We start from the raw sequence: 12,055 nt of genomic DNA, 5'->3' as shown, positions 1-12,055 counted from the left end.
CATTTCCTGATTTTTCTAAATTGGCTCCAGGTTCTCCCTGCCCTAACCTGGCCGGCAGGAAATGCAATATACCATTAATGGAGCTTCCCTTGTCTGTGGCATGCGGGATCCAGGGTCAGGGCATGGGAACCTGCAGCGGTGAGGAGGCTGCTTGCCCGCCTGTGGCATTGCTCCCCCTGCCAGCTTTACAGTGGGGCTGGGGCCTTCAGCATCTGCTGGGCACCCCCGAGACCCCACAGTTGTAATCTCCACTGACCCCAGACGTGCCCAGAGGGAGCCCGCCGACCGGGCACTTCCCTCAAGGCCATGGGGACTCCCTGTTCAGCAGCTCCCGGGGTCCCTCATGTGGGCCCTAGAGCAGGGGGCCCAGGTTTCCTCTAGCTTGGGGAATGGTTTTCTCTCCTGCCCCACTGGGCTTCTCTGCCCTCTCCATCACCAAGCCCTGGCACCTCCCGCTCCTGGCTTGCTTTCACTGGGCTTCTGAAGATAAGGCCTCTTCTTAGCGGCAGGCACGCTCAGGCCTCCTGGCCTCAAAATCCTGTTCTCCTTCTAGAAGGGACACATGGGTGTCGGGGGAGGAAGGGAAAGCACCTTTTATCATTTCAATTCTCGTTCTTCGGTGTCTTCTCCACCAAGTTATCCTGCGTGCAGCTGCCACGTGGCCTGTCCACGTGCCCCTGCACCTAGCCTAGGGCTGGCACAGTGGAGGGTGCAAGAAATACTTGTTGAATTCTTTTTTTTTTTTATTTTTTTGCGGTACGCGGGCCTCTCACTGTTGCGGCCTCTCCCTCTGTGGACCACAGGCTCCGGACGCGCAGGCTCAGTGGCCATGGCTCACGGGCCCAGCCGCTCCGCGGCATGTGGGATCTTCCCACTTGTTGGATTCTTGAATGCTCTTTCTTGCCTTAAACAGAGATTGTAGGAGGTAACTTAACCTTTTCTTATTGACGCAGTGCTCTCCTTAACTACCGGTTAATTTGCACAGATGGCGTCCGCGATGCCTTCAGGTGTTACTGACTTACAGAGAACTGTTGGACCCTACGCCAATTAGCCTCAGACACCGTGAATCTTGAGTAATTGTGTTTTGCTTTTCTAGTATTTCTGTTTCCTTCACTGTGTCTGCTGTCACTTCTCGCTGAAGGTTCTGTCTGCCCCTGGGAGTTTCCCTCTGTCATCCGTTTTCTTTCACTGGTTTTCTCTGGAACAGAAAAGCAGATTACCTGAGTGTTCAGATTATCTATGCACTAGGCACCATTAGACTTTAAGCAAAGAGATGAAGGATTTTCTTAGGAGTAAAATATCTATTTTAGTGTACAAACTCCATACTCCCCATGCAGGCGGCTTCCTTGTTCTTGGCGGGCTGCCTGAGGAGTGACCTACAAAAGTGCTATTATGGTGGACTTTTCAGATTAAAAATATATATTTTAAGATGACTTTGGAAAAGGGACATGAGAGCATATTAAGGCCTTTTGGAATCAGAGTTGGCTACGTAGATGGATAAGGAGAGGCGAACTCTGTTTTTTCTGCAAAGAATATCACGGAATCTTCATCATCTGTAGTTTTCCCTGATGACCTTGGGTAACGGCACAATTCTACCTTTTTTATCACTGACGGCGGGCCTGAGGATTCGGTTGAGGGAGGTTTGGGCCTCGGAGGGGCGAGGGTTGTCACTCCAGCAGGGGATATCGTCTCATCCTGGAGCTGTCGCCTCTGCACTGTATCTCACTGCAAGCACCCGAGTCAGCGGTGGAGACAGTAAGGCCTGACCCAGTTAGGGTGCTGTGTGGACCAGGTCGAGAGAGTGCACGGTGAGGGCCTCTTTTCAGAAATTAAAAAAAAAATTCAATTGAAATATAGTTGATTTACAAGGCTGTGTTAGTTTTCGGTGTACACAGAATATGTATACACATATTCTTTTTCATATTCTTTTCCATTATGGTTTATCACAGGATATTGACTATAGTTCCCTCTGCATACAGTAGGTCCTTCTTGGTTATCTATTTTAGATATAGTAGTGTGTATATGTTACTCCCAAACTCCTCATTTATCCCTCCCCTCTTTTCCCCTTTGGTAATCGTAAGTTTGTTTTCTATGTCTGTGCGTCTGTTTCTATTTTGTAAATGGGTTCATCTGTGTCATATTTTAGATTCTACATATAGGCGATATCGTATGATATTTGTCTTTCTCTTTCTGACTTACTTCACTTAGTATGATAATCTCTAGGTCCATCCATGTTGCTGCAAATGGCATTATTTCATTCTTTTTTTATGGCTGAGTAATATTCCATTGTGTGTATACACCATATCTTCTTTATCCATTCATCTGTCGATGGACACTTAGGTTGCTTCTATGTCCTGGCTGTTGTAAACAGTGCAGCAGTGAACCCTGGGGTGCATGTATCTTTTCAAATTAGAGTTTTCTCCAGATATATGCCCAGGAGTGGGATTGCTGGATCATATGGCAACTCTATTTTTAGCTTTTTAGGAAACCTCCATACTGTTTTCCATAGTAGCTGAACCCATTTATATTCGTGAGGGCCTCTTTTCAGATACGAGGGACGTGGGAGCTGGGGTGGTGTCAGCAGCTTGATGGAAGGGACGCACCTGTGCCAGAATTCCTGGGTCCTGCCCCCAAACCGGCCCCATCTGTCTGGGAAACCTCAGAGGTGCTCTGTACCCTCTCAGCCTTGGCTCCTTTATCTGAAAGCAAAGGGAGTGAAGGAAATGATATCCCAACTTCTATGCTTCATCAACGGTGGCTTGCCTTATTTCTGGGATTTGGGCAGGAGAGGAGGGAGTATGTGACAGAGGAGAACCGTGGGCTCAGGGCATCAATAAGCTTCCTGCCACCCAGTGAGGTCAAAAGTGTCTTTGTCTTATGATTCATAAGTTTGCATGAGAAGATGCAGGCGGTGTGTGTGTGGCCTTAGGAGGTGTGGGGACAGAAATACCGAGGGAAGCGCAGCTTGACCAGCGGAGCTGTTGGAGGACGGGCGCTCCATTTCGATGCCTGTGCAAGGCCAGACTCTTGCCTCTCTGCCGTGCAGGTAGGAGCTGAAACAGGGGCCTCTGGACAGCAGCTTCCTCATTTCTGGAGTGAGACGGTTGGGCTCACTGGTCTCGAAGGTCCCTCTTCACCCCAAACACCGAGAACCAGAGAAACGCTTTACAGTCTCCCCTCTTCCTGGCCAGGGAGGACGTGGGGAGTTCTGCCCAATGGCCCATCCCCTCCTTGGAGTCTCTGGTTGGGGTGCAGATGTCGGATCCACTCTCCAGGGCATCCTGGGTGCTGCCTCTCTAATTCTAGGCTTTCCAGGTCTGAGAGCCGGTCCATAGGCCTGTGGACTGTGCCGTGTGGCATTTGGGCTTCCCAGGCTCAGAAACACGGGGGCCAGGCAGATCAGGGTCCTCCTAATTCTGGTGGCTGGAAGAGCAAAGAGGAGAGAGTCGTTCTCTGGTGATTCCACCCAGAGGATGCCCTTTGGTGATGGCAGTGGGAGGAAGGCTGATGCAAGCGTGTGTGTTCTTTGGGGGATGAGTGTGTACTCAGAGGAGGGTGCTTGAGTGAATGAAAGTGTGTGTCCCTAAGGGAGAGGGATGTTCTAGGGGTGGTCTGTGGACTTTATCAGCATGTTCCCTCAAAGTGTCTCTGCACTGTAGGCGCTACTGCTGTAAAGAAATTGCCGTCTGCTTTAATAATAACGAAACCCAGGCTCTCCACAGGAAAAGGGGGAACTCTCCTGGGCTCCACTGTCCTCTCCTGGGGCTCGTTCCCTTGGGGCTCTCTCAGGGATGACCACTGCCACTTCCCGAGTGTGAAGGGGTGGGGGCAGCCCTGCTCCCCTTTAACACTCAGGCTCCAGTGGAGATGCCTCTCCACTTTCTAAAACCTCACACACAGCCGGGATCAGCTGTTAATGACACTTAAATAAAGGGAGCCAAAGGGAGGTAGGCACGGAGGGTACCCGGAGCCCAGGTTATCTGTTTTTCCCACTGTGGCTACCCACCCCCATCCCCATCGTACTCTGGTCTTGGGCTGCCCGCGTGGTAGGCACCATTTGGCATCTGCTTCCCTGGGCACAGGCCTGACTCCTTGTTGTCCAGATCCCAGAGGGCAAGGCTGCTGGAGGGGACCTTTCCCTTCCCCTTGTAGCTGATGCTGGGAATGCCATTCCCTAGGGAGACCAGGCTTGCCCAGAAGGCTGTGGCCTTCCAAGGCAGGTGGCATTGATGGCGTGCCTGTGTGTTAGGTACCTGTCACTATGAGGAATTGTCACACGCAGCCTCAAGTGCTCTATACAAGCCTCCTATTATTTCTCTGTGCTCAGATAAGAGCACTGAGGGCCACAGATTTTAAGTGACTTGCCCAAGACTGTACAGCTTGTAGGATGGAACCTGAAGCAGGGCTGGCTCCAGAGGCTGTGTTTTCACAGTTATTCTGCAGTGTCTCCAGATGTGGCCCGTGGGCCCCCATCTCCATCAATGGCGGCCCTTATTAAAATGCGGATTCCCAGGTCCTCCCTAAAACCTATTGAGGCAGCTTCCTGGGTTTGGGGCCCTAGGAATCCAATTTCCAAAGCTCCCTGGATGATTTTCTTCACTGTGAAAGTTGAGAACTGACACCTGCAGGCACCCGGGCGCCAGGTCCGCTGCTGGGGCCCATGCCTGGAGCCGGCTTGGTACGGGGGCCTGCAGAGAAGGTCCTGGATGTGCGGCCTGACGAACAAATCCACATTTTAGGTTCACCTGTGAGGAGGAGCTTATTTGCTGGTGTCTTCTGCTTCTCCGTGTTCTCTAGAATTCTCCTGATGGTGGAAGGAGTGTGCCTGGGCCGGAGAGTGGCCCAGATTCATCTGCCATTGGCTTGCGTGGAGCATCTAAAAACTTTTGCTTTAATATCCAGCTGGCGTGTTTTTACTATTAAAATGACCCCTGTCTGTTTATCCTTTGGAAAACAATCAAAGTATTTGCCGTGAATCCACACAGTCGCTGGAAGTGTGATGCCAGGGCAGAGAGACCACTGTGGTGGGAATGGAATGCACAGGTGGGCCTGAGCCTTGAAGACGGGGTTCGGCCCAGCGTGGAGGCTGGTTGTTGTGGCCAGACAAGGGTGGGTAGTGCCCCTGCACGGGTCTGGCTGACTCCCATCACAGCAAGTCTGCTGCCGAATGCAGCACCCCGCACAGCTTCTCCCTCTCCCACGCTGGGGCGTGCCTGGCCCTGGGGGACGCAGGCTTGGAGTCTGGGAACCAGAGGAAGTGAGGCCCAGGCCCCAGAGGTGTCCTTGCCAGGGGGAGAGCACAGTGGGAATCGCTCCCCCGGGGCGTCATGGCTGCCGGTGCAGGTTCTAGGGACTGTGCTGGAGTGGCCCCAATCCTCTCTCCCAGGACCTACCCAGAGGAGGCCCCCAGCATGGGCAGGGGAGGCCCTGCCTGTCTCCCGTGCAGAGATTGAGACCCTGGAGAGCAAAAGCCTGGTCCTGGAGGAGTGGCTGTTCAGGCCAGACACAGAGGGTCTCAGCCTGCATCTGAACCAAGCTGGGGTCGGGGGCGGCAAGGTCAAGTGCCGGCTGTAAGGGGAAGGGGATTGATGAGTGCAAGTGGGTTAAATAGCCTCCCTTCCCAAATTCCAGAAGGTCCACCTGGAACCCCAGCATGTGGCCTTATTTGAATAGGGTCTTGGCAGATGTAATTAGTTAAGATGAGGCCGTGTTGGATTAGAGTGGGCCCTAGATGCGATGACTGGTGTCCTCATAAGAAGGAGAGAGCAGGCCTAGACATCTAGGGAGGAAGACGGAGGCAGAGAGACTGGAGCGACGCAGCTTCGGGCCAAAAAACGCTGAGGGTTGCCTGGAGCCACCAGCAGTGGGAAGAGGCGAGGAAGGCTTCGTTCCTGCTGCCTTCAGAGCAAGCACGCCCCTGCTGACACCTTGATCTCAGGCTTCTAGCTTCCAGAACTGAGAGAGGATTCATTTCTCTTATTTTAAGCCCCTCGATTTGTGGTGACTTGCCGTGGGGGCCATGGGACATGAACACACCGAGGCAGGGTCTCCCACACTTCTCCAGGGGCATCCCTAGCTAGAGAAAGACTGTGACCCCCAAGGCTGGTGGGCCCTGGCAAAGTTCATGACAGTTGATTTCCCATGAGAGGCGGGTGGGAGGGACCTCAAATGGGCAGGTGCTGCTTGGAAAGGTGGGAAAATGCTAAGGGGAGGGGGCTTTCTGAGGAAGGGGAGAGGGTGTAAGATGGTGGGTTCCAGGGCACTTGGTTGGGAGAGGATGGGCTGGGGTCTGTTCTGGCGTGAGTGAGGGGTTCTATGGTTTCCTAGGCAGAGAGAGGAGCTGGGGAAAGACACGATTTTGAGGGCAGAGATCAAGAAAAGCAGGTGTGGGACTTCCCTGGTGGTGCAGTGGTTAAGAATCCGCCTGCCAATGCAGGGGACACGGGTTCGAGCCCTGGTCCGGGAAGATCCCACATGCCGCGGAGCAACTAAGCCCGTGCGCCACGACTACTGAGCCTGCGCTCTAGAGCCTGCAAGCCACAACTACTGAGCCCAGGCGCCGCAACTACTGAGCCTACATGCCTAGAGCCCGTGCTCCACAACAAGAGAAGCCACTGCAATGAGAAGCCCATGCACCGCAATGAAGAGTAGCCCCCGCTCGCCGCAACTAGAGAAAGCCCGCACGCAGCAACGAGGACCCAATGCAGCCAGAAATAAAAATTAAAAAAAAAAAAAAAGAAAAAAAAGAAAAGCAGGTGTGCTGTAGGCCTGTAAGGGGCGAGCCTTCCTCGTGGCAACAAAGCCCAGTGACTCTTGAGGGGGAAGGAAAAAATGGCAGAGCGTGTTTAAGGTCAGGCAGCACTGGCTCTGCCCTGGTGGCTGTGGCCGTACCTTGGGGCCTCTTTCTTACATTCTGCTGCCACCATTGTACCCAACCCCAGAGGGCGATGTCCCTCCCACATGGGAGCAGTGGCCCAGGCCCCTTTGCTGCTCTGAGAGGACTGGCAGCCTTGGGCTTGCACCCCAGACAGGCCAGTGTTCAAGTCCCAGCCGCAGCACTTCCCAGGCATGCCACAGTCATTTCTCCAAGCCTCGGTTTCCTTCTCTGTCTGGTGGGGGATTTTGTGAGGATTAAACACGTTAATGCTTTTAGAGGTGCTTAGCGGACACACAGCAAATGCTCAAAATTGTTAGCTATTATTATTATTAGTTTGGTTGGTCTCAGTAATTGCAAAGACAGGACTGAAATAGAAATAATTATAGCAAACATAAACTGCATAAAAATACAGGAAACATAAACTGCATAAAGAAAACCAGGTTTCCATGGTGCAGACTTCAGATCCCGAGTGTCTGGGCTGGCTCAGCATCCTCGTGGCTGTCCCCGGGCTGGGCATCGGAATTCCGTGAAGGTTTCTACCTGGCCACCTGCCTTGGAGCCTCTCGGCCTCTTGAGTGTGTCGTTGCTGGTGGCAGCAGCCTGTTTCCTGGTGGTGGGAGCGAGGCTGCAGGTCTTGTTCTTTGTCAGGAGCTGGATTGGAGTGACTCAGCTCTGAGGTCTCAGTTTTGGGAGAAACTCAGAAACCTCCTTTGGGATGAACTAACTGATATTAATCGTTGACTCCCCAACTTCTCCGAGCTGGCTGGCTCTGCTCTGAATGTGGAAGCTTGGGTGGCATCCTGTGTTCTCTCATGGCTGTTGCTGCCTCCCTCTGCTTCCTTTTAGAGCAGGAGGGGTCAAAAGTGATGGGTTTTGAGAAGGTCAGCTGTATGAGGGTGAGGGGGAGAAAGTCCTAGCCTGGAAGGCCGGTGTCCAGAGATTGTACCTGGGCTGTGGCTCCTTTGCAGTGGGCCATTGTAGCCTGGTCAACACACTGAGTGTGTCCCGCAGAGACTTCCGCCAGGAATGACACTCCGTGTGATGCCATTATGTGTGCTACTTGGATCTGAGTCTAGAGGGTGGGTCAGGGGCATCCTCTGTCAACTTCTGAATGTCCATTGGAACATAGTTATTTTTTTTTTCATTTCTGTTCAGTTCTATGCACATGGACTTACCATTGTCTTGGGGTCCTGGATACCTTAATTAAAATGTCAGTCATCACCCGTTACAGGTCCTTTCCCTGCAGATCACCAGCCACCTGATCTCTAATTGCCATTCCCAGTTTGCCTCCTGGTTTGGAAGGTTCTGCTTAAGGCCTTCCAACAGCCTGTCTATCTACCTACTATTTGCAGACCTACTGCTGCAGAGGAGTGCAGCTGGGTATTCAAGGGATGGCCTTCCTATCAGCTATACAACTGGTCTACTTTCCTCTTGCCACATTCATTTCCATATGTTAAAACCCACTGTACCCCATTTCAGTGCAATGGTAGGTTCTACTCTTTCCTTTGAACACCATCACCACCAGCAATACCCAGATGAAATTCACGTTGCCTGTAAGGACATCCAGTACACGTCTAGTAGGCCAAGGGGCAATGAGAAGGACCACCGCAAAATGCCAGGCCCCCATGGAAGACCATCTATGGGGGGACACTGTCAGGCTGTCTTGCTGGGACACATTACCTTCCTGTGCCAGGAGCTGGAGGACCGCTCCCTGGGGCCTGGGCTCACACATCATCAGCCTGATTGACTGCTGTCTTCAGGCTCTGTGCCTCTTGGGGTGTCTTCTGGTGGCTTTCTTTGAGCAGACCCTGATGGCACGTGGTCCCTGTTTTGTCCTGGTAGGTCTGTGGTTTGCAGCTTTCTACCCACTGTGCCCATCAGCATTCATTTCTCCTGCCCTGTTTGATTCCCTGCACTGGGGCCATACCTGTCGAGTCACCCCTGCCGTCTGCCAGCTGCCGTGGGGATCCACCCTGACTGACACACGGAGATGTTGCCTCCTACCTTGACCCCAGATGCCTACCACAGGAGCAGGATGCAGGAACTGGAGTGTGTTTTACAGGAAGTGCTGGATGTCCAATGGTGTTACGGCCAGCCCACTTTCCAGCCGACTGGGAAGAGGACAGAGTGAGCAGTTGGGGGGAGCCTACCTTCACTTCAGAATTCTCCTGGGGAGCCCTGCCCCTTGTACTCATTGGAGAGAATGAGGGCTTGGTGGTGAACCCTGTCTTAGCCCATTTGAGCTGCTATCAGAAATACCATATACTAGGGGGTATAACAACAAAAGTGGAAGGGGCAAGCTCTCTGGATCTCTTTTATAAGGGCACTAATCCTATTCACGAGGGCTCTTCCATCATGACCTAATCACCTCCCAAAGCCCCCACCTCCTAAAACCATCATATTGGGGATTGTGTTTCAATATATAATTTTGTGGAGACCAAACATTCAGTCTATAGCAGGCCCCTCAAGGGAATCTTTTTGCCCAGGGCTGCCCAGGTGTCCTGGAAAGGCTTCTGTTCATTGCATCCAGAACAAATGCTACTCTTGTTTCTGCCTCAAGAACCTACTCATTCATCCTTTCCCATTGCTGGGTCCACTTCCCTCTCTGTTGCACTGTTGCCGTGATGGCTTTTCCTCTCTTCCTGGGTCTGCTCCTCCCTGTGTCTCGATTTCCACTTACAGGCTTTTCTTCCCTTTGTACCTTGTACTCCTGTGTTCTGTCTCCTATCTTTTTTTTTTTTTTTTTTTCGGTACGTGGGCCTCTCACTGTTGTGGCCTCTCCCGTTGCGGAGCACAGGCTCCGGACGCGCAGGCTCGGCGGCCATGGCTCACGGGCCCAGCCGCTCCGCGGCATGTGGGATCTTCCCGGACCGGGGCACGAACCCGTGTCCCCTGCATCGGCAGGCGGACTCTCAACCACTGCACCACCAGGGATGCCCTGTCTCCTATCTCTTGAACCTCGGTCTTAGCAGAGCCCTTTAGGGTATGCGTGAGAGATTCAGTAGAAGCAGTGAGGAACTGTTTATTCTGAGATAAATGCATTCAAACACTTGATGAGCACTTAAGATTCTTCTCACTCCTTGCCTGGTGGTATGTCTTCACGTAGAAGTCACCATCTTTTTTCTGCCACATGGAACAGTCTTCCTTCACACTTTGTCTTCTTGGATGAAGCCAAACTCTGGTTCAAATCTCAGAAGCTCCAAGTTTCTGACGTTTCATTGATTTACAGTAGAAGTTTTCAGAGAGCTGGTGACAAATCCATTGGGACCTTGAGACCCCTTGCTCTCCCTGAGTGGTTTGCCGTGTCCCCTCTGATTTCCATCCAGCCCACTCCTCACGGGAGGCACTGGACCCATTGCAGGACCGCAGCTCCCTGTAATCAGCGTTGGTGCAAGTACCACCCGCACGGGAGGGGCATGGCTCCCAGCTCTCTGATGTCATCCTGGAGTTGTCACCTGTTGTGGAATTGGAGGGTAGAAGCAGGAAGGACCTGCCCAAGAATCACGGCTTAGGGGACGGGCCTGTGATTGGGAGGGATGCGGACTTCCTGCCTGGAGGTGTGTGTGGCCTTGCGTGTGCTGCGCCCGTCAGGGTGGCAGGGCCTTCACATGGGCGTGCGCTGTGGGGACACGTGTGAGTGAGCATCCTGCTTGCAGGTGACACAGACGGCCCGGATTCAGTTCTTTCCCCTCTGGATGCTGTGTTCTGTGTGCTTGACCTTAAGCTAACAGGTTGGGGTCCCTCAGTTTATAGATTTTATTTTTAAAGCCTTTTTCGTAAAACACTAACCTCAGCGAAGGAGAAAGAAGAAAAAGGAAAAAAGCTGAGTTCAGCAGCTGTAGTTTGCTGTATTTTTCATCTTGCATCAGCAAGTTGGGACCACAAATAATGTGGTCTTACATGCTTCAGTGATGCTGCTGCTTAAGACTCGGCTCTCCTCCTAAGGCAGGATATTCCTTGGAGCCAGCGTCACTCCCCTTCCCCAACCTGCTGGCTCCGGTGGGGGCTAGGGGCAGGGGTCCAAGTGGAAGGCAGAGCACAGAGGGGAGCACCGGCCAGCAAGGGGGTGGGTCATTAATTTCTGAATGGTTTCTGGAATCAGCTAAACATTTCCTTTTAACCAGCTTCCCCAGCCTCAGGTCCTTTGCTAGTTGAGGAAAAATGTCATTTATAATGGATATTGCCTTGATAAATAGCTCCCAGGAAGCACAGCGTTCTCATTAGTCTATATAATGAGAAATACTCCTAGTGGTGGCATAGCTGCCCAGATATTTGCCTGAATGGAAAAATATTTATCTATGCAGTGGGCTCTAGAAGGCCTGGATGAAGGATGCCGGGGGGCCAGGCTGAGGGCCCAAGGTCCCCTGCAGCCTCTGTGGCCCCGAGGGAGTGTGTGTTCTCCCAGTCCTCTGTGAGAGCAGACCCGGACTCCCGGTCCTTCCTGCGTCCTGCTGGGCCAGGCCGCGGTATGCAGGCTTCTCTCCCTCTCTGCCACACCAGCCTCCTGTCCTTGCTCTGGCCCCCTGCATTTATTCTCTTTTCATCATTCCTAGGGAGAAAAAGAATAAACATGTACAGAGTGAATTCTATCTTTCGGAGGTACTTTTGCATATGTGATTTCACTGTTTACTTTTGCATATGTGGTTTCATTTCCACACTCTTCTGTGTAGGTGTCAGAGCCACTTAGGCACTAAGAGTTACAGTGATGTTTCCAGGGTTTACGGCTTATAAGCAGCCGGTGTTTTGATCCAAATACTCCACCCTGACACTGATTCCTTTTGCCCTTCTGCTTGTTTGAGAATGGACAGTTTACCCAGCTTTTCTCCACAGGGACCCATTGGATTTTCCTCTGTGGGTCCCCAAGGCACTTGTTCATGTTAAGAGTGGTGCTTAAGCATGTGTGTTAATTCTTGCAGGCCACTGGGGCCTCCTTTAGCAAATGGCTGGTATCAGAGATAGCAAAGATACTTTTCCAAGTTCCTAACAACCACCAGGCAGTGTCTGAGGAGTGGAGGGAGACAGACCCACCCAAGGGCATTTTGGGGGGCTGACCTATCTTAGTGCCAACGTTAATGTGACCCTGATGCATTTTGCCCTGCTGCCACCTGGAAATCTGCTTGTAATTTTATTTTTCAAGGGGAGGTGCTTGGAGAGTTCTTGACTCTTTTCCTGCTTAGC

The 12,055-nt window shown here is 52.2% G+C and overlaps 1 protein-coding gene across 1 annotated transcript in view; it reads left to right on the top strand.

Moving 5' to 3' along the window:
• Positions 1 to 12,055, top strand: part of GFRA2 (GDNF family receptor alpha 2) — a 96,957-nt gene that overhangs the window by 57,496 nt on the left and 27,406 nt on the right. The gene's annotated exons all lie outside the window — the stretch shown is intronic.

The sequence above is a fragment of the Aethalodelphis obliquidens genome, unplaced genomic scaffold (genome assembly GCF_003676395.1).
Source record: "Aethalodelphis obliquidens isolate GAN/ISIS:26980383/991018 unplaced genomic scaffold, ASM367639v1 scaffold74, whole genome shotgun sequence".
NCBI classification, from domain to species: Eukaryota; Metazoa; Chordata; class Mammalia; order Artiodactyla; family Delphinidae; genus Aethalodelphis; species Aethalodelphis obliquidens.
The sequence above is the reverse complement of the archived record's forward strand: the minus strand, read 5'-3'. Positions and strand labels throughout refer to the sequence as shown.